This window comes from Danio rerio, chromosome 14, assembly GCF_049306965.1.
Source record: "Danio rerio strain Tuebingen ecotype United States chromosome 14, GRCz12tu, whole genome shotgun sequence".
Classification (NCBI taxonomy): domain Eukaryota; kingdom Metazoa; phylum Chordata; class Actinopteri; order Cypriniformes; family Danionidae; genus Danio; species Danio rerio.
In genome coordinates this window covers 45,830,174-45,848,872 of record NC_133189.1, presented here as the reverse complement: position 1 = coordinate 45,848,872, position 18,699 = coordinate 45,830,174, and the positions used below count along the sequence as shown (strand labels likewise).

At 38.7% G+C, this 18,699-nt stretch overlaps 1 protein-coding gene across 5 annotated transcripts in view; it reads left to right on the top strand.

Annotated features, from left to right (window-relative positions):
- Positions 1–18,699, top strand: part of drp2 (dystrophin related protein 2) — a 336,153-nt gene that overhangs the window by 437 nt on the left and 317,017 nt on the right. The gene's annotated exons all lie outside the window — the stretch shown is intronic.

Here is an 18,699-nt window from a genome sequence, read left to right as displayed (position 1 = left end):
GACGCGCGTCAAATTAAGCTTGTGATGTCCGTTATTATTAATGCAAAGGCCCGATGATAACTGTCATTCTTAAAGCTTTCTTGTGTCTGTGTCATGGCATTTGGTGGTTTACCGTCTTTCCCAATGCTTTAAGACTAATATCTTGCATATAAGACGCTTAAATTAGACTTTCTACGCTCATTCAAGTTGACGCTGTTCACCCGGGATGGGAATCGTTAAAGAATTAGCAGTTCTGGTTAGGATCGATTGACGTTTCGCTAAGCTGCTCCTTTGGTACTTTTGAGGTAGAAATTGGTGGATTTAAGGAAAGAAATGCAGTTTGTGTTGCATTTACTGCCCTCAGCAGTCGCTTGGCATCTGAGATTAATTCATATTTAGACAGAACAGGTTTTGGCTAACTAGTCTAGGAATAATGCAGCTTACCAAGGTTTGTGTGTTTGTTGGTTAAATGTTTAGAGGTTGAAGCACTATACTGTCGCATAATCCAGAATTGTAAAGTAAACACATTTATCTCCCGTGTTAACATGAAACATGGTTGAATATGGTTGTGAATGAATTGAGCTAATGTTTATACTGAGCATGCATTGCCTGTATCAGACTACACTCAGAGACTGTTACAATACCCACACTTGTGGACTTGACCACTTGTCTGTTAAATGTATTTCCTGTATTTGCCACAAGTGTGCGTTCGTAGGACATTTAATTAACCAATGAATGAGATGCAGAATTGTGTTGTAAAAGTAACCTTTTAGCAAGTTTTATTATTTTTTAATACATTGCATTTTTAAAGTAATTTGTAAATGCATGTCAAGTAGTCTCTGTGAATGACAGTGCTTTTAAGCAGTTAAACTCATCTCAGCTCCAATATGTGGAACAGTTTTACATAAAGTATATGATATCTTATTAAGTTTATAGAGCACGATTTATTAAATTATAAACTTGCTCTTCAGTTTTCCTTGACATCTTGTATTTAAGGGGCACATTCATTTTTGAACATGATGAACGATTGGCTGCGCTTGGCCTTAGAAATCATTGTGAAGTGGTTTTAGATTTTGGATTCACACTTGCTGATTTGGTTCTATTAAAACAAACATTGGTGCAATTGCTCTGCTGTTCACTTATAAAAATGTGATTGTTGCTGTCTGAATACTGGTGTGTACCAAACAGGGGGAATAAGTCCACTGATGTATGGACCAAATTATGTAATTGAATCAAAAACAAGCCATATCACAAAATGTGACCATGACAATCACAAACAGGCTACCTAGTTTTGCTGTTCTTAGTTGCGGTGCACACATTGCAGATAAATAAATCAGTCTGGAATGTGTCACTTTGTAGAAGAACTTTGTGTGCAGTAGAGAAATTCCTGGTTCTGTTTAACATTTCAAGTGTGAACAACACTGTAGTACTAACTGTCTATCTTGCACGCATACTGTGGGTTTTTCCAAATTGGCTGGGATCACAAGTGTGAGTGTTGGGACCAGCCCAGCAGTCTTAAGTAGTGATTAATTCTTCTGGACTGTATGGTTGATGTGTTTTGCCTGAGACTCAGTATCCGTAGTATAGGAAACAATAGGTTTTAAGTGACTGAATGTATCAGTGTTAGGGTAATGCTTTACCAGGAAAAAATAAGTGGGTTATACAAAAAGATAGCTTTTTCAAGTAACTAATGTAATGGAATGCATTACTTTTTTTTCTTACAAGAGAACATATCAGTTAATTTTTCCATAAAAGTAATGCCAGTTACTTTAACTTTTTATATACATTGCTTAACAGCATCCCGTCCCAGTGTTGAGAGAAATCACGAGGAATTGCAAATTTGTTTTGTGTACTGTAGTTCAAGCTTAAATGTTATATTTGTGTTTAACGATTAAGTGCTTGAATCAAATTAAATATTGGAATTGTTTAAGGGATTGTGGAAAGTGTTATTGTTTAAATTCTAACTATGTGTTAAGTGTTTGTGTGTAAATTAATTTTGACATATCTGATACTTACCTTATGAGTGGTAGGTCCCAAAAAAGGCGAGAGTTTGGCCTAAAAAAGCAGCGTCTAAAGCCCAAGACATTTGCGTGTTAACTAAATCAGCGAGAGTGTTACAGTGGTACCTCGAGCAAACCCCCTTGTATGTATATTGGAAATCCTTTTTTTTGTATACAGAATACAAATGAAGTCAGAAGTATTTGCCCCCCTTTAATTTTTTTCGCTCCTTTTTAAAATATTTCCCAAATTATGTTTAACAGAGCAAGGAAATTTTCACAGTATGTCTGATAATTTTTTTTCTTCTAAAGAGAAAGTCTTATTTCGGCTAAAATAAAAGCAGTTTTAAATTTTTTAAAACCAATTTTAAGGTCAAAATTATTAGCCTCTTTAAGCTAGCTTTTTTTTCTGTAGTCTACAGAACAAACAATCATACAATAACTTGCCTTATTACCCTAACCTGCCTAGTTAACTTAATTAACCTAGTTAATCCTTTAAATGTCACTTTGAGCTAAATAGAAGTGTTTTGAAAAATATCTAATAAAAATCATTTACTGTCATCATGGCAAAGATAAAATAAATAAGTTATTAGAGATGAGTTATTAAAACTATTATGTTTAGAAATGTGTTGAAAAAATCTCACCGTTAAGTAGGGGGCCTAATAATTGTAAATCATTTCAGCCATCATTTTGTTTCCTCCCCCCAAACCTAGTTTTCCCCACCAGAGTGGGATGAGGCCCACTCTGTTACATGTGCTCATCTCACCTGCACAAAACCAAATTCAGCTTATTCCCTTAAAATTAATAAAAATGAAATGTAAAATCAAAATAATAGTTATTGAAGAGTTTAATTTTTTGTCATTCATTCTTTTCTCTATGCAAAACATAGAGATGCAAAAAACATTGTCTATGTTTTGAGATGTGAATTCACTGTACATTTCCTTCAGCATGAGGTTTCTTCACTTAACATTTCAATTTTTGTATAAAAAGTCTTACACTTGTCAATTTGTTTTTGTTTTATTATAACCAAGTGTTTAGGGCTTGCTCGATATTAACAACATTATATCGAATTGCAATAAAATTTGTCATTAACAATCAGGAGCAGATTTAGTGATTTTTGGGGCCGTGAGCAATTCCAGCCATTTCAGGCAATTCCAGCCCTGAAATGCACCCTTTCTACTTTGATTTAATGTTCATTTATATTGCTGTCTTTTATATCACTTAATCTTCTTTTCAACATTTTAAATTAATGCAATCTCTACATTTTTAATAAGTTTTCTTGTAATGAATTTACTACTAAAAATAATAAATATTTTTCTTTATAAATGTGACTGCTGGACTGCTCCATAATGGATATTTTATTTTGTAATATTATTATTAACATTACATTAATATAATAATATTATATTTGATTATATAATGCATAATATTTAAGTTAAAATTGGACTTGTTTAATTCTCACCAAATAAACTGGTAGAAAACAATGTTATAGCCGTATAGATTATAGGTAAAATTAATACTTCTAGATATTTATTGGGGGCCCTCAGATTTCCTGAGGCCCTAAGTGGCCGCTTACCTTGCTTATTGGTTAAATCCGCCCCAATGACAATGATAAAGCTCTGGTCTTTTTCACTCTATATTGATCCAAGAGCCAATCACACAGCAGAAATGTGCAACAATGCTAATCTAGAAGTGTGTTGATATTAAAGATGTACCAAATTTTTGGCCACCGAAAATTTATCAGCTGAAAATGTGTTATGCCATTTAATGGACCCTCTAATTTTTGTGGCTTCAGTCAAAAAAAATAAGTCAATCTTAATTCTGTAAACATAAACAACTTTGAAATATCGAAATATATTTTGTTATCATTCAATATGGAACATAATTATTGCGGTTGCAATTTTGCCATCATGACCAGCCATACAAGGGTGGCATGGTGGCTCAGTGGTGAGTACTGTAGCCTTGCAGTAAGAAGGTGGCTGGTTCGAGTCCCTGCTGGGCCAGTTGGCATTTTTATGTGGAGTTTGCATGTTCTCCCTTTGTTGTGGCGTTGGTTTCCTCTGGGGGCTCGGATATACTCCACAGTCTAAAGACATTCGCCATGGGTGAATTGGATAAACCAAATTGGCCATAGTGTATGAGTGTGTATGAATGCGAGAGTGTATGGGTGTTTCCCAGTACTGGGTTGCAGCTCTAAGGGCATCCACTGCGTAAAACATATGTCGGAAGAGTTGGCAGTTCATTTCACTGTGACAACCCCTAATAAAATGAAGTATAAATTAATGAATGATATTACAAGCAAGCCAAGCTCCAATGAGAAAGTAATCTATTGCATTACTTTACTTATTAAGTAACTAAGTAATATATTTAGTTACTTTTTAAAGATGTAATGCAAGACTGTAATCAGGGGCGCCGCTGGCCGATACGAGCCTATGAGATCATTTTATGGGGTAGAGGATGAAAGTGAAGAGGGGGGGTGCCACAGACAAAAGTGACGGAGGACGCAGCGCCGCAGACGCAGATGTTGTGGGGAGTGGGGATGATGCCGCGGGTGAAAGTCTAGCACAGGGAGGGTAAGGATGGTGATGCACAGCTGGCCGGAAGTGCGATATGCACATCAATACAGCAGCATTTTTTATGACACTGTATAACAATATTTCATATTTTAACAGTACTGTCATGGTTGGGGTGGGGGTAAGCATTAAACAAAAATACAATTTATTGGGTAATTTAATAGATAGCATGAACAATACTCTGTGCAACTACTGTTTTTACGTTACTGTTTAGGGTTGGGGTAGGGGTAGATGTTAATAAAATACAATAAATGTGAAATTTAATAAATAATACAAATAATTCTGTTTAACTTCCAGCCGCAACCATATCCGATCTAGCAACAACCGAAGCATGGGGGAGAGATGGGGATCACGGATGAAAGTAAAGCATGGGAGGTAGGGATGGTATCGCGGACGAAAGTGAAGAGAGGGGTGGTTTGTTTCTGAAGAGTCCCTAATAATATCTCTGGGGCCTCCAAAACAGCGTGGGCCCCTAGAATCATCCTAATTTTCCCCCTTCTAGTGGTGCCCCTGACTCTAATGTACTACTTTTCAAAGAGAGGGCCTACTCACACTATGCCATCCGTACTGTGCCCAGGCCTGTTTCCCGGATCGTTTGAGAAGTGTGAGTGCACTGAATCGGGCTCAAGCACGGTTCACTTGGCCGGCCCTGGCCCGGTTGGAAGAGGTGTGCCTGAGCGCGGTTCACTTGGGCTTTGGCACGGCACTCTTGTGTGTGAGTGCAAAACGCGCCAAAGCCCGAAACTGAACGCGAGACGTGACTTTTAAGGGTCTGTTTCATATGGATTCATTAATCATTCTTACTGTTCAGTGAAAGCACACTGCCGTAGTTTATTAAAGATGAGAACTCCTCACAGCATGACAGCTGCGCAGCCTCAGCAGACCTCCTCATTTCTGCAGCACGAGGGCTTTATGATTGTTTATGAGCGCCAAAAGTGGCGGATCTGTTCGGGGAAATATCTGACTGCGTGTCACAGCATTCCTAAGCACTGTGTGGCGAAATATTTGACTGCATGTCACTGCATAACAAACGACTGAAATGATATAACTAGAGAAATCTCCACTGTGCTGCTGAGTGAGAGAGCGCTTCTCACTGAACAGCGCAGCAGCGATGACATAAGCGTGCCGAGGCCCATTTGTGGTGTGAGTGCGGGCCGTCGGGCGAGATGGGAGGGGGGACAAGCGTGCTTTGGCCCGGTTCGAGGCAACTGTACCTAGTGTGAGTACGGCCTAACTGTCCAGCATACAGTAAAAATGGTATTGAATAGCTGTTGTTGAACTTTTGGTTGAAGAGACTGCCTTGTAAATTTGGAAATCTTGAACTGTATATTTTTGATTTCAATAAGTATAGCCGCTGCTTTGGAATTGTTCTTTCTCAACAGTAAGAGCAGTTCACAAATGTAGAAACTTTCAAAAATTGTCAGCTGCTGGAAAATGTTTCCAGCTGCGTTTCTTTGCTCTTTGAAATTATTAGAATTCAGTCGAATTCCCCACCTCTCTTCGTTCCAACTTTCCTTTATGAAAGCCAAATGTGTGTGGGTTTTGACATTTGTCTCAGCGTCACGTTCATAAATTTCCAATGCCGTGTCACAGTAGTGTAATATGAGGTTGGGGCTCCTTTAAAAGTGCTATTGTGACTCCTGCTTTGATGTTCTTTGAAATGCCGGCAGCCTTTGGAGCTGGTGGCAGATCATGCTGAACAGCCACAAAAAGAGGAAAAGTAATAAGTGTCTAGCCCCATCTGAGCTTTAGATAGACACTGATCCTGCCGAAATGATCAAGAGTCATCAGCCCGAGTTATCAGCTCATCCTCTTTGTTATTCGCACATGTCATTCAAAGTTTATGCCACTGTCACAAGCCTCTCCTCTGTTTCTAACCTGTTTTTTTCCATACATGTTCATCCCTTTCCTTTGCTGGCAATGGTTTTTTTGTTCATGGAAACCCAACCTTTTAAATGTGGGATTTCTAGGCCCAGGAAATGTACAAAGTGATGGAAAGTCATAGAATTGCTATAGGGAATGTACAGCGGACACGGAAAGTATTTTTCACTCTGTTATATTGCAGCCATTTCCTAAAATCATTTAAGTAAATTTTTTCTCATTAATGTAAAAACAGGACCAAATTGATTGACATTTTTGCTGATTTATTAAAAAGAAAAACTGAAATATCACATGGTTTTAAGTATTTAGCCCCTTTGGTGTGACTCTCATATATTTAACTCGGGTGCTGTCCATTTCTTCTGATCATCTCAGAGATGGTTCTACAACTTCATTTGAGTCCAGTTGTGTTTGATTTTTCTGATTGGACTTGATTCGGAAGGCCACACACCTGTCTATCTGAGACCTTACAAGGGGTGTTTTTCAGCTGAAGGGACAGGATGAATGGTTGCAATTGAGGGAAAGATGAATGCGGCCAAGTACAGGGATTTCATGGACGAAAACCTTCTCCACGGTGCTCAGGACCTAGACTGCACAGCTAAAATAACGATGGAGTGGCTTCACAACAATTCTGTGACTGTTCTTGAATGGCCCAGCCAGAGCCCTGACTTGAACCCAATTGAGCATTTTTGGAGAGACCTAAAAATAGCTGCCCACCAATGTTTGACCTGACAGAACTGGAGAAGATCTGCAAAGAGGACTGGCAGAGGATGGACGGAATGCTTCTAATAAATACTATGCAAAGCGTCTGAATACTTAGGACCATGTGATATTTCAGTTTTTCTATTTTATTAAGCAAAAAGTTCAACAATTCTTTGTTTTTCTGTCAACATGGGGTGCAGGGTGTACATTGAGGGGAAAATGAACTTAAAGAGCCCCTATTATGGGTTTTTGAAAATGACCCTTCATGCAGTGTAACAGCTCTAAGAGAAGTGAAATATCCAGCTAAGGCTTAAATCTAAAGGTGTGCCATGTTTAAAACTATTGATTCACCTATAAAAGAGTCGACTCATAGTGGTTTGAATAAATCGCTGCTATTATTGAGTCTTTAGCCATGCCGGCTTGATGTCGATAAGGAACTCGAGCCTCGCCCATTTGTTGGGCACGCAGACCTAAGAAAATTGAACCCCCCTGCTCACAAACACTGTAGAAAAACAAGGAAGACAAACACTGTAGCAGATCCCTGTTGAATCATGTTGCGAGGAAGCTGTGCTCTGAAGTGTGAGGGAAAGTTTGTGTTATTTTCCTAATCCCAAAGATGAGGCTGTGAAGAGTCAGTGGTTGAACTTAATTTTTGCAAAAATACCTCAGCATTATCGCCCCAGCCTTGTGCTGTGTTCCCGTCATTTTCCTGGCGAGTGCTTCAGGGATCTATATGCTTACAATTGGGGGGTTTTCGGCTGTTTGTTAAAGGAAGGATCAGAAAAGACTATTGATGCAGGGGACTTTGTCAGAGCTTGACAGGAACTTTACAGTGCACAGTTCATGGATCAGTTTCTTCCTCCATTTCACAAGTGTAAGTAACTTAAGTGCAATTAAAATGTTTGCCTCCTTTTCTCTAGCTTGCAAATTTTGTATTTAATTGTGTTTTTTACTTCTAACCGCACTGTATCTGGTTAAGTCTTTATATTCTCATATCGCGTATAAAACCTTGTTGAAAATGCGGCGTGTGCTGCTTTGTTTACGGATTTAAATGCGTTTGTGTGCTCGTGATCCACTGCCATTGTGCCATTTGCTATGACTACCGTCAGCTGTTCCTACGCACGTGCAGCGGTCAGGTTTTAAAATAGTTCTGCTTTTGCCACTGTGTGGATTAATACTGAATGTATGACATGGTTAAGAATATAGCAATGTGCTGGTGTTAAACTGCACTGCTTTAATGCACTCCTGCATTGGGCTCACACATACACTCTGCACTCTGACTACTTCAACAATGTGGATAAGCCGTGGTGGGCATTTTTCTCCGTCTCTCACTGAATGCAATTAACCAATCGCAATAGACTGGGTCATCAGACCAATCAGTGCAGATTAGCATCGTGCTAAGGAGGGGTTTGGGAACAAATGAATCGCTGAACCAATCACATGGGAGCTGTTGGAATAATTAGGTAAAATAAAAACATATTATAAGATAATGAAAGTATATTTTGACCTTGCATGCATGCCAGACTGTTGCATGCAACCAGAATATGACCTTTTTAATGCTTAATAGGGGCTCTTTAAATGATTTTATCAAATGGCTGCAATATAACAGAGTAAACACATTAGAACAGACTGTAGATTTCTCTGGTTGCGTTCTAAATAAAAGTCTTCTGTACACAACTGAATATCATTTAATAAATCCCTTAAATTCCAATAGCTGCTACCTGATTTACAATTGCAAATCCTCCATGGCCATCTCTATAAAAGATTTTCGAAAATACCAGCGCAAGTAATCACGAAGGATTGAAAATGGAAATTCCTTTGTTTCAGACGGTGTGAACCATGAATTTCCAATCATTTTGTGTAATCTGAAAATACATTTCTTTCAAAATGTTCCTCCCGGACTGGTCATGTCCATTCCCCCGCTTGCGGTCGTCATCGTGAATGTGTGATGTACAGCGAGTGTTGTGTGATGACACGGTTTTGAAATTTGTTTTGACAAGAACATTTATTGGTGCAGTGTGTGCCACTACACCTGTAAATTGTAACTCATTTTCTTGGTGATTTGTTTTCCCTCTGCACATCATCAGCCTGTGCTTTTCGGACTACATTATTTATTTACTCAGACGACGCCTTGTACACAAAGCAGCATCAGGGGGAGTTTGCCTTGTTTTGCCTCACTTAGAGGATGATCTAAAAATGTCAGGAGTTATGGCGAACTTTTAGGAGCGTATTCAAAATTTGGTGGGAAGGCTCTGCAGATACTGTGCACCGTAATTCAATGTGTGTTAAATAAACTAGATTTGCATTTCCTAAAGGAAACGGCAGCGCTTGCGAGGCGGAAAAAGAATAGCGTTAAGAATAAGTTATGGGACTGGAACAAACCCCCGACTCTGTTTGATGAATATCAATACAGCACCTTGCCAAGGCTGTGATAAACAAATCTATTGAGTTTTGAGTGAGTTTTCAAGTTCAGACTGTATTATATTGGTTATATAAATTGGTAATCATGTTTTCCTCCTGGCTGGCTTTTGATGTTTTTTGCTTGGAATCCCATGGCATCTGTTTGCCCTAGTCGTGATAGGATATGGAGTCGAGACAAAAATTATTCAGACACCAGATATAGTGTTTTTTTCCACTAGTGTATGCAGGACACTGTAGTTCACTTAAAATAACGTGATATATACCTGAAAGTTCTTCTAAAATGGCATGGTGGCTCAGACAGTGGTTGTCTCGTAGCAGGAAGGTTGCTGGTTTGAGTCCTGGCTGGGTCAGTTGGCATTTCTGTGTGGTGTTTGCTTGTTCTCCCCATGTTGGCGTGGGTTTTGCTCCGGTTTCCCCAACAGCACAAAGGTATGAGCTATAGGTGAATTGGGTTGGCTGTAGTGTATTGGTCCTCTAGTGGCAAACATTATTGCGCTTTTTCGAAATCCCAATAGTTAAACTGTGGTAATGTGGGAAATGTTTTCAGAAAGTGAACCAGCAGTCAAGGGAAATGGCAAATGAAGATGACAACTCCCATGATTCCACACGCACGTCATGATTTTGCCAAGTCCGATGCGATCCTGCATTAACATATATATTGATTCTGGAACATCATTTTTGTTCACTAATCTACTCCATACCTATTCCCTACCCCTAAACCCAACAATAACTGTAAAGTATTCCTAAAATCAGAATCAGAGGGGAATAGTTGGATAACAATCATGTAAAAGTGCATAAACCTAACTGTAGGCATCAACGTAAGGGGTAAACGTATCTTAAATCTGATTGGCTGATTGGAATGTTGTTCCAGGTTCAACACAGATGTTAATCCAGGACGATGTCCTATAGGTGAAATCAGGTTGGCGATTCCACACTCTGTCACGTTGTCAGCAATCTGCGCTTTTATTTGTTATGAATGCGTGCCCTCTAGTGGCAACTATTACAGTACTTTGCATTTTTAACTATAGTTTCCAAAACTCCAGGAATTAAACTGTGAAAATGTTATGAGAAAATGAACTAGCAGTCAATGGAAATGGCAAATGAGGACAACTCCCATGATTCCACACTCAGTCACGTCATCATCAAACTACGCTTTTAGTTGTTATGAATACATGCTCTCTAGTGGCAAACATTACAATACTGTGCATTTAACTATAGTTTTCAAAACTCCAGGAATTAAACTGTGGTAATGTAAAAAAATGTTATGAGAAAATGAACTAGCAGTCAATGGAAATGGCAAATGAGGACAACAACTTCCACGATTCCACACATGGTCACGTCGTCATCAAACTGCACTTTTATTTGTTATGAACATGCGCCCTCTAGTGGCAAACATCACAGTACTGTCCCTTTACCTATCATTTTTGAAACCCCAGAGATTAAACGGTGATCATGTGGGAAAGTTTTCAGAAAGTGAACCAGCAGTCAACGGAAATGGCAAATACGGCATCGAGTTGAAAAGTGGAGTCGCGTCCTCGGCCATCACAATCACTCTTGACTGTCAGCAGCATCACCGCTGGCCTCATCTCCAACTATGCCGGAATAAAGCATTTTAGTTCAGTGAGAAATGTCCCAGTAATGGGACGTGTCGGCAGAGTTGTGCCTTTGATGAGCACCTTTTCTGCTTTCCCCTGGCCTTGAGACACGTCCTGCTCTCCGCCAGTGAAAAACAGGCCAATCACCCTCCTGTTCCTTTCCATCATCACGCGCTGTGTTGAAAGAAAGGATGAGCAGACAGAAAGAGGCGCAAAGAGTGAGGATAGAAAAGCAATTTGCTAACTCCATAAATCCAGCCACCTAGGGTACCTGACCCCAGAGATAGAAGCAGGAGGCCATTATTTAAACTCGGGTAACCAATGCTCTCCTATTAACATTGAAAGGCTGGGTGTCTGCTGGTTGTCTGCAGTGGCACATTTATGGGTTTTATTTACTGCCTTGTACCGCATGGCCTCAAATGCAAGGCTCCCGAAAAACCCCCTAGCATGGACATACACTCCAAAAGGCGTCCTTAATATGGATTGATATGAGGATGCAAAGTTCGTCTTCAGCAGTTGCAGGATTCTCAATTGTGAAGGTGATGCCAAAATGATGTATTATTTCAAGCAACTTTCTCTGTGTGTGTGTGTGTGCGTTTATTGGTTGGAGAGAGAAAAGAGAAAACACAAAGCACATGTTGTGGAGGTGGTGTGTGTGGTTTAGTGGGCAAAGCTCTGGGCTCGTGACCAAAAGTTTGCTCAATCGATCTCTGTATGGTGCAAGTCCCTTTGTACCTCCTGTAAGGTTACTGTAATGCACTTTGGATAAAAGCATCGGCAAATTAAATATTTATTTTATATTACTTTTAAATTGACTTTTTGAAAGCACAAAAAATATGTCCTCGGCTGGTTAGATTGCTTTTTTTGCTCATCAAGATTGCAGTTTTTTTATGATATAGTAAAAATATTACAGTATAGTGCAGTTTTTTTTTTTGCAATTTAATTTGATGAAAAAGTTTAAAATAATAGTTGAAATTGAAATATTTTTTCACAATAGACTATAAATGTTACTATTCCCTATTATGAATTTAATAAATTAGTTAATAAATAGTAATATATTTAGTAAATTTAATTGATGATAAAAAATGTAAAAGTGTGCGTGCGTGTGTGTGCGCGTGCGTGCGTGCGCGCGCGCGTGCGTGCGTGCATGCGCGCGTGTGTGTGTGTATTTGGACATTGACACAATTCTAACATTTTTGGCTTTATACACCAGCACAATAGATTTGAAATTAAACGAACGGGATGTGCTTTACCTGCAGATTTTAATTTACATCCAAATCAGCTGTAGAAATTACAAAAGTTTTCATATGTGCCTCCCACTTGTTAAGGGTCCAAAAGTAATTGGACATTCTTAAATCAAACTTACACTTTTTAATGCTTGGTTGTAAATCCTTTGCAGTCAATTACAGCCTGAAGTCTGGAATGCATAGACATCACGCATAGATGTGGGTTTCATTCCTGGTGGTGCCCTGTCAGGCCAAATGTCTTCAGTTCCTGCTTGTTCTTGAGGCATTTTACCTTCAGTTTTGTCTTCATGCATGCTCAATCAGATTCAGGTCAGGCGATTGACTCGGCCATTGCATAACATTCCACTTCTTTCCCTTCAAAAACTCTTTTGTTGCTTTTGCAGTATGCTTTGGGTCATTCTCCATCTGCACTGTGAAGCACTGTCCAATGAGTTCTGAAATATTTTGCTTAATATTAGCAGAAAATATTGCCTGAAACACTTCAGAATTCATCCTGCTGCTTTAGTCAGCAGTCACATCATCAATAAATACAAGAGACCCAGATCCATTGACAAGCATACATGCCCACGCCATGTCACTACTACCACCATGCTTCACTGCTTAGAATGATGAGCAGTTCCTTTCTTTCTCCATACTCTTCTCTTCCCATCACTCTGGTACAAGTGGATCTTGGTCTCATCTGTGGATAGGATGTTGTTTTATGCATAGGATGTAGTTCTACACACACACACACACACACACACACACACACACACACACACACACACACACACACACACACACACACACACACAGTTGAAGTCAGAATTATTAACTGTATACTTTTTTTCCCCAATTTCTGTTTAACGGAGAGAAGATTTTTTTCAACACATTTCTAAACAATAGTTTTATTAACTATTAGAGTTATCTCTAATGATTTACTTTATCTTTGTAATGATGAAAGTAAATGATATTTTACTATTTATTTTTCAAGACACTTCTCTACAGCTTAAAGTGACATTTAAATGCTTAACTAGGTTAATTAGGCTAACTAGGCAGGTTAGGGTAATTAGGCAAGTTATTGTATAATGATGGTTTGTTCTGTAGACTGTCAAAAACAATATAGCTTAAAGGGGCTAATCATTTTAACCTTAAAATGGTTTTGAAAAATTAAAAACTGCTTTATTCTAGCCGAAATAAAACAAACAAGACTTTTTCCAGAAGAAAAAAAAATATAGGTAATACTGTGAAAATTTCCTTGCTCTGTTAAACATCATTTGGGAAATATTTAAAAAAGAAAACAAAAATCAAACGGAGGCTAATAATTCTGACTTCAATTGTGTATATATTAGGGGTGTTATGAGTTCTCATGGATCTTTCCTTATCACAATGTATTTTATTATTGAGTATTTATTTGAAATTCTATATGTATTTAAATAATCCATGGGAATTTATTTATTTATTTTGTGTGCGTGTAAACATTTGGCCATTTAGCTGACACTTGTCCAAAGCATCTTAGGAGGCATTCAGGAATTCAAGAAGAGGAGGTAATACACACAAGAAGTGCTGATTATACGAAGCAACTGTTAGTGCTCAGAGAATTAGGAGCTAGAATAAGGAGAGGAGTGTTTTTTTAAAGACTCAGGTGTTTGCGGCAGAGATATTATATTATGTTAACCTGAAGCCCAAGGCTATTAAAGGTCTTGTATAATTTCACAAGAAAAACAATGGTGTGCTTGGTTTTAACATAAGTTTCCTTCATGAGTTATTTACAAGTTTCTGACCACTTATAAAATATGTTCAATGTGCTGCCCATTATGTTGGATTGTCAATGCAACCCTCTTCTCCCACTATCACACACTGATAGCAACACCGCAGGAGAAAGGCCAACACAGGCTTCCAGTATCCGTAGCTTCAGGTGCTGCACATCTTGTATCTTCAAGAATAAAGTTATGTTAAAACCAAGCACAGCATTGTTTTACCTGTGAAATTTCCAATAAGTCTGATGTGTCATGACCCTCTTCCTGTTGAAAAAACAAAAGTTGGATCCAAGGTGGCCGACTTCAAAATGGCCACCATGGTCACCACCCATCATTAAAAGTTTGCCCCCTCACATATACTAATGTGCCACAAACAGGACGTCAATATCACCAACCATTCCCATTTTATTAAGGTGTATCCATATAAATTGCCCACCGTGTACTTTACTCAATAATTATTTAAATATATTTTAAATATGGGTCGAGATAGACCAAACCTGCGTGGTCCACATATACATTTTTAACATCTGGGCCAAATACTACAATTTACATCTGGCCCATGTCTTGTGCGCCGCCTTAAATATGGTGCCACCTCTGTCAAACCTGGGCCATGTTTGGCCCACATGCTATATGCCAGAGCTGGATGAATGCCTGCTAAGCTAGTTTTATGCCAAATCTGGGCCTGAATTCTTTGCTCTTGTCAACAGGGAGAAAAAACCCACCAACAAACAAGGATGCATAATTATTAGGTGTCATGAGTGCAAAAAAAAAGTCATTATATTGGAAATCAGTGGGGCAAAACAGCCACCAACATAAAGAAAGTGTAGTCAATTTGAACAATACACAAGAGTTAAATGTAGCAGAAATCTACATTGAGTTTCGTCATTTAAGGACAGAGTTGAATAAAGTAAGAGTTGTATCGAGTGACTTCTCTGAAATCCTGGTCACACTTTGTCTTTTATCTGCTCACTTGTTTATGGAGTGAGACGCCACTGTCTCAGCATTACAGATGTGTGCTCTGAAAAGATATCGGGCATCCAGCAAAGTCTATCAGCCTGACGTCCCGTGTCTGAATGAGGAACGGCAGTATTTCTTCATCCCTGTCATCCGCAGGTGCACTGATGAATGAATGTACCTTTGCTCTCCTGTTTTGTCAGACACACTGGCACGCCGTGGGAGATTAGAGGAGAATGCTGTGCAACTTCCTTGAATAAATATTTATGGCTTCTCATTTTTTAACACCGACAAAGGACAGCTGGAATAGGGGACAGGCGGTAATAATGGCGCACTAAAGATGTTGACTCAGGTGTTGTGTTTTCACTGTTAAGAACCGTTAATTGCTCATTTACATTAAACTTTAAAATGTAATGAGTAGACTTTCTTTGAGCTGGAGTTTTGTATAGTCTGACTATATTTTCTCTTTCAAGTTCAGCGCAGTGCAATGTGAGCCTTGTGTCTATTTCACTTTGCACTGAAAACATTCCAAATGCACCGGTTTTGGATGCTTAGCGTGTTTCTTTATGAAGTTGAGCACTATAGTTTTTAACCATGTACCAGCCATTGTTGTGTAGTAATATTTATTTGCTATTTGTGTATTGCATTGATATTTTAAAAACAGGAAAGTTTGCTTCGGCTGGTGAACACCTTTAAATGACCATTGGACATTAAATTACATAATACAGGTTTTCCACAGGTCATTGCATTTTCTAAATACCATGGATTTTTAAATGATCTATTATTCCAGACATTGAATTCAAGAGTTCACACTTAGCTGGTGATTGATTGTAAAGGTTGTTTGGCACGCTGTCCCGGGAGATGGCCCTGAGCTCATAAGATCCTCGAGCCCGGGGCTCCCTCCCGTTTGCAATGCGAGAGGGGAGTTTGAGCTCAGATAGACCTCAAGAACTCTCCTGCTGTTGTAGGTAATGAACAGATAGGGATTGCTCTTAAGAGTTAACTACTTACTAGGAGCATGTCTATGGTGCCGATTTGGATTAGTCAGTTAACTTAAGTTGCATGTTTTTGGACTGTGGGAGGAAACCGAGGATCCCGGGGGAAACCCACGTGTGCATGGGGAGAACTTGTAAACTCCGCACAGAAATGTCAGCTGGCTTGGTAAGATCTAGAACCAGTGACGTTCTTACTGTGAGGGAACAGTGCTAACCACTGGGCCACTGTGCCACCCATCTAGGAAAGGAGGAGGAGTAGGGGTGGAAGGGGGATTCTTCCAAATGAAAATGGCTGTTATATGGAACTTTGGGTAATTATAGTGGCTTAGGAATCGTCTGATTGGTGATTCATAAATTGAATAATGATGGGCCGGCTGCAAGCAATCATAAGCATGTTATCCCCACGAAATTAGTTTATCCAAGTCATGGAATATGAGTGAATTTTTTTATTTTTTATTTTTTGGGGTGGAGAAGCCCCAAAGAAGCATACCACCCAGACAGTAGCATGCATAAAGCATGGGAGTGCATCAGTAATGGTTGGGGTTGCAACATCCTAGTATTCCCTAGACCCAATTCATTACTTGGCAAAAGTCTTGTTGTTGATCCCAGTTGTAAGAGCAACTAATAATAACTTGACTTCTAGTTGATCATTTGGAAAAGTGGCAAAAGATTGATTTTTCCAATGAATTATCTGGTGAGCTATGTCCCAATCATCACAAATACTGCAGAAGTCCCAATGGAACCCACGTGGACCTAAGATTCTCACAGAAATCAGTCAAGTTTGGTGAAGGAAAAATCATGGTTTGGGGTTCATTCAGTATTATACTGTACATTATTTCTGTTAAGTTACGAGACTTTTGTCTAAGCCAACTTAGACCATACTGCCATACCTAAATAATTAAAAATCAAGGCATGATCATATTTTATTTTGGTAAAATAAGCATAATCTAGAGGACTTTACCCTTCATATAAGCCACTTCTGATACCAAATGATCAACTAGAAGTTTAGCTTAATATTTGTTGTTCCTAAAACTTGGATAGGCGACAAGACTTTTGTCAGGCTGTGTACTTGTGCTAGATGGGCGTGTCACTGCCAAGGACTACCGAGCCATTCTGGTGGACCATGTGCACCCAATGCTTCACCACCTGAAGTTGGTGCCGTTATCAGGATAATAATGCACCAAATACACACAGCAAGACTGGTGACAGAGTGGTTTAATGAACATGAAAGTGAAGTTGAATATCTAATGAATTATTGTGGTCTAAAAGCAGGTGTTTCAGATTTCCTCTTTATATTAATAGTCATATACACCTATATTATTTGAGTTAATATCATCAAACATTTAGGCCCAGTTTCACAAACAGCGCTTAGATTGAGCCAGGACTAGGCCTTAGATAATTTAGGCTATTTAAGACACATTTATAAAATGATCTTAGAAAAATATATTACTGGTGTGCACCTGGAGACCAGAAAAAAAATGACACTGACATATTTTCAGACATCTCCCTGCAAGTTATTTTGAGTTGAGACAGCTCAAACATGCTATTTAATCTTGACTAGCCTTAAACCTTGTTTGTGAAACCGGGTTTTAGAGTATTAGTAGTTATAATATTTTTACTTTGATCAAATCTGTATGAGTTCACTGAACTTAAACCAGTTAAGTACTAACCACTACATGGCTACTCAAAGGGTTTGAGTATTCGATTGTGTTAATTGGTTTAAGTTTACTGAACTCAATTAAATGCAGTTAGTCAACTTAAATGGTTTGTGGTTGAGGCAAATCATTCAAGTTTCCACAAACCATTTGAGTAGCTAGTTGTTTGGACTCCATTTATTATGTTACCTGAACACAAACAGATTTGAAGATAAAACTAGGGACCTAGTGAGTGAGTAAAGAGCTGTTTTAAACACTCTTTTGCTCTATATACTGTTTAAATATTCATATTAAATATTAAATTCATATTATTATATAAATATTCATATTCTGAGTTATGAACGATTTATGAATAGCATCAGAAATGCTGCAGTTGACTATCAGCTTCAAAATAATACCCCGAGGAGGAGTTTTGGTCATTTCATTATTTCCTTCCTTAGCCAGTTTTTATAGTTTCTTTTATATTATTTTCAGCTTTAATTTACTAGTTTCATTTTACTGCTGATTTTACGGCTTCTCCTCGTTTAATATTACAGTCAAGGCAACTGAAATGTACATATTGTTTTATATTCGGCGGTTCAAGGCAAGGCTGGTCTCCAAACATGTGCTGAATCACCACCACAGAATCAAACGACAGACTAAAGATTCTTAGCTTTTCTGATGAGTTCATCACCTTTTCTACACAGAGCTACTTTTCTATCACCACAAACACCCAATTATGCATCAGCAGTTGAGAAAGCAGCATTGGACTGGGCTTTTAGAGCTGGTTTACCAGAGATTGCAGCACTCTCCTCTCCTACCCTACTGCGTGATATTGTTACAGACTGTGACTCAAACTGGTACCATGACTTGCAATCAATAACATTAGGGCATTAGAGAGTACTGCTGCAGTGCATTACTTTTAATTTGTCCTAATGGCCTCATGCATTTAGCAAATTTCCATGTTTGACCATCTCTGCATGCC